Below are 4,223 nucleotides of genomic sequence, written 5' to 3' on the forward strand. Positions count from 1 at the left end.
AGGATGGTGTCATCTGCATATCTGAGGTTATTGATATTTCTCCCAGTAATCTTGATTCCAGCTTTGCTTCATCCAACCCAGCATTTCTCATGATGTACTCTGCATATAAGTTATGCTTTGTTTAGCCCTAGGTCAATTTTTCCCCTATATTTTATAGTATTATAGTTTTAAGTTTTACATTTAAATCTGTGATTCATTGAGTTAATTTTTATATAAGACATGAGATTTAGATTGAGGTTCACTTTTTGCCTGTGGATGTCCAGTTGCTCCAGCATCATTTTAAAAATAACTATCTTTCCTCCATTGAACTGCCTTTACACCTTGGTCAAACATCAGTTGGGTATTGTATGGGTCCATTCCTAGTTTGTCTCTTTCCTTATATCAGTTTCTATGTCTATCCCTCTGTCAACAGCATCCAGTTTTTATTGTTACAGATATATAGTAGGATTAATATCAAGTAGAGTGGTTCCCCCACTTTATTCTTCCTTTTCAAATTGTTTTAATTATTCTGGGTCCCATACCTTTCTGTATAAATTTTAGAATAAGCTCATCTATGTCTACAAAAAACCTTTCTCAGATTTGGCTAGGAATTGCATTAAACCTACAGAACAATTTAGGAAGAACTGACAGCTTTCATGTGTCTTGTCTTCCAATCCATGAATACAATATGTTTCTCCATTTCTGTAGGTCTTTCTCAATTTCATATATCAATGCTTTTTATATTTCAGCATATAGATCTTGTACACATTTTGTTAGATTCATGCCTACATATTTTATTTTCTTTGGAGCAATTGCAAATGTTATTGTGGTTTTAATTTTGATTTCCAGTGTTCACTGCTAGTATATATAAATGCAATTGATTGTTGTGTGCTAATCTTGTATAAAGTGTGCTGTAGAATACACAGTCACTTTATTTTTTCCCAGCTTTATTGCAATTTAATTGACCTAGAACATTGTGTAAGTCTACGATGTACAACATGATGATCGGTCACGTGTATATATTGTGAAATGATTGCCACAATAATGTTAGTTAACATGTTCATCACCTCACATCACCTCACATAATTACATTTTGGGGATCTACGTTGAGAACATTTTTTAAATCTACACTCTTAGCAACTTTTAAGTATATAAGAGGGTTATATTATATATTTAATTATATCCTAACTGTAGTCACCATGCTGTGCCTTAGAGTCTCACAACTTATTTATTTTATAGCTAGAAGCTTGTACCCTGTGACCATCATCTCCCCATTTCCCTCATCCTGCAGCTCTTGGCAGTCACCATTTTACTGTTTCAAAGTTTGGCTTTAAAAATAATTTATTTTCTGCACTATGTCTCAGTTGTGGCACTGGAGATCTTCATTGCCTCATGTACGATCTTTGTTGTAGCATGTGGGATCTAGTTCCCTGACCAGGGATCGAACCTGGGCCTCCTGCATTGGAAGCCAAGAATCTTAGCCACTGGACCACCAGGGAAGTCCCAAAGTTTGGCTTTTTTTTCTTTAAAGATACCACAGATAAATGAGATCGTACAGTATATGTCTTCTTCTGTCTGATTTATTTCACTTAGCATAATGCCTTCAAGGTCCATCCATGTTGTCAAAAGTAGAAGAAGTGAATGTAAAAATGGAAGCATTATGGAATGAATAATATTGATCAGTGTTCTGAGAATATAGATTTAGCATTTTAAATCCTTCTCATCCTATCTGAACCTGGAAAATCTGGTTATTTGATGATCTTTCAAAAACTAGCAGGTCATATAGAGATTAAGAAGAAGTATATTATGGCATGGGGCTTCCCAGGTGGCACAGTGAAGAATCAGCCTGCTGATGTAGGAGACACAAGAGACGCAGGTTTGATCCCTGGGTTGGGAAGATGCCCTGGAGAAGGAAATGGCAACCCACTCCAGTATTCTTGCCTGGAAATTTCATAGATAGAGGAGCCTGAAAGGCTATAATCCAAGGGATCACAAAGATTTGGACACAGCTGAGTGACTAAGCACAGCACACAGCAAATTATGGCATATGTTTACTTCTTTATACAGAAAATCAGACCAACCTAAAGTTTGTATTAATCAAATACTTGATTCAGTATCTAGAAGTTGACCTTTGAGGACCCTTAAGCTGCACTTAATATGACCCCATTTATCACTTGTATGTATTCATGTTTGTTACGGAATTTTTGTCTTTGTTATATTTTCTTCTTGCTAGTCATTTCTAAATGACTCTCCACTTTCACTTTCATCAAGAGGCTTTTTAGTTCCTCTTCACTTTCTGCCATAAGGGTGGTGTCATCTGTGTATCTGAGGTTATTGATATTTCTCCCGGCAATCTTGATTCCAGCTTGTGTTTCTTCCAGTCCAGCGTTTTTCATGATGTACTCTAAGTGCTAGAACACAGAGTTGGCTGTCAATAGTGTGGTTCACCTAATATTTCCATCTTTCTTTCTTTAAGATTCATGTAGAACTTTACCCTCACCTCCTACTATGAGCACCACCATCTGATTTGCTTTGTTGTTCAGTCACTAAGTTGTGTCCAACTCTTTGCAACCTCATGGACTGTAGCATGCCAAGCTTCCCTGTCCTTCACTATCTCCTGGAATTTGCTCAAACTTATGTCCATTGAGTTGATAATACTATCTAACCATCTCATCCTCTGCTGCCCCCTTCTCCTTTTGCCGTCAATCTTTCCCAGCATCAGGGTCTTTTCCAATGAGTTGGCTCTTCGCATCAGGTGGCCAAAGGACTGGAGCTTCAGCATCAGTCCTTCCAATGAATATTCAGGTTGATTTACTTTAGGATTGACTGCTTTGATCTCCTTGCAGTCCAAGGGACTCTCAAGAGTCTTCTCGAGCACAATTCAAAAGCATCAGTTATTCACCACTCAGCCTTCCTTATGGTCCAACTCTCACATCTGTACATGACTACTGGGAAAACCATAGCTTGCTGTGGTCATTGAAATCTTAGGAGAAGTGATGTGTGGGAATAAAGAGTTAGTGCATGATTTGTCCCATTCCCTTCCCACTACCACAGGAATCATGAATGCATATTTTGAAATGAAGCCTGAGTTTCAGAGTGACTAAGATGAGCAAAGATCCCAGCAGAATTATTTGGAAATCAAAAGTGTGTGATACATGGAACTTTGTGCAGCACAGCTTCTGAGATTTGGAGGTTGCTTCTTTTTGCAGCGTTATTTAATAATAATAATGATTAAATGCTTTAAAGCAATAAAGCATAGGGAGGGGCAATTTTTGCCAGATGGTTAACACTATCCCACAAATGTTAATTATGTAGTAGTAAGCATTTTTCTATTTACTAACAGTAATAACACTGGACACATTGGACTCAGTTTGTTTTTATGACGTCCCTAGTGATCAAATCCACAATCTACGTCCATATTTATCCACACCTTCCTTTTCCTTGCTAGGTAGCAGCAAAAATATGTCTCTGACTAATTGCGAGAACACTCAATTCACGTTAGAGAATTGCACAATATCGCTGTGAAGAAACCCTCAACCCCGAGCATTTAGTTTCAGGATATCACTCAGCAAAAAGATACAGACTATTGGAATTATAATGGTGGGAGATACGGAGCGAGGTTGGGCATCGCACAGAGAATTAGACCATGAATGTATATCACCACCTCATGGTATAATGGTGTAGGGAAACACGTCACGAATGAACCATGCAATTTAGTTTGAGCCTCAAGGAATACACTCCCTTTCATCTTTTACATATATAACTATAATCCTGCACAGTGGTGATGATTTAAATACATATTCCTTGCATGAAGCGCACAGCCACAAATTCTTTAAACTCACCTATCAATATAATCATTGAAACGTACTTGTGTTTAGTATGGCATTTTCTCAACTGTTACTTCAACCAACTCCAAAAAATATTACTGGCGAAGAGAATGTTATCAGGCTAGCACTTCTTTCGTGCGGAGATACGTGAAGAGGTCGTAATGGGAAAAGCAGATAATGTTTGAACGGACATGCTAGGTTTGGTTTCCTCGCTACTACATACATTCGTCTCTAATACAGACCAGATCTAATAAAAGGAAAAGCTTTCTATTTCAGATTCAGCTCTTGGTTATGTTTTTGTAGTTGGGTGGTGCGTGCTGCCATGCAAACTGATTTTTCGGTTGTCTGTTACTTTTTTACAAAATGCAAGGAAACAGATTGTTTTTACTGTGGAATATCATTCAGAATTGGCAGATT

The 4,223-nt window shown here is 37.7% G+C and overlaps 1 non-coding gene across 1 annotated transcript; it reads right to left on the minus strand.

The window, feature by feature from the left end:
• Window positions 1–1,405: 1,405 nt before the first annotated feature.
• On the minus strand, window positions 1,406–1,478 carry TRNAW-CCA (transfer RNA tryptophan (anticodon CCA)). The gene has a single exon. It is a non-coding gene; the product is annotated as a tRNA-Trp (tRNA).
• Between the last annotated feature and the right edge of the window lie 2,745 nt (window positions 1,479–4,223).

Source organism: Bos taurus, unplaced genomic scaffold (genome assembly GCF_002263795.3).
Source record: "Bos taurus isolate L1 Dominette 01449 registration number 42190680 breed Hereford unplaced genomic scaffold, ARS-UCD2.0 Leftover_ScbfJmS_2074_122, whole genome shotgun sequence".
NCBI lineage: Eukaryota > Metazoa > Chordata > Mammalia > Artiodactyla > Bovidae > Bos > Bos taurus.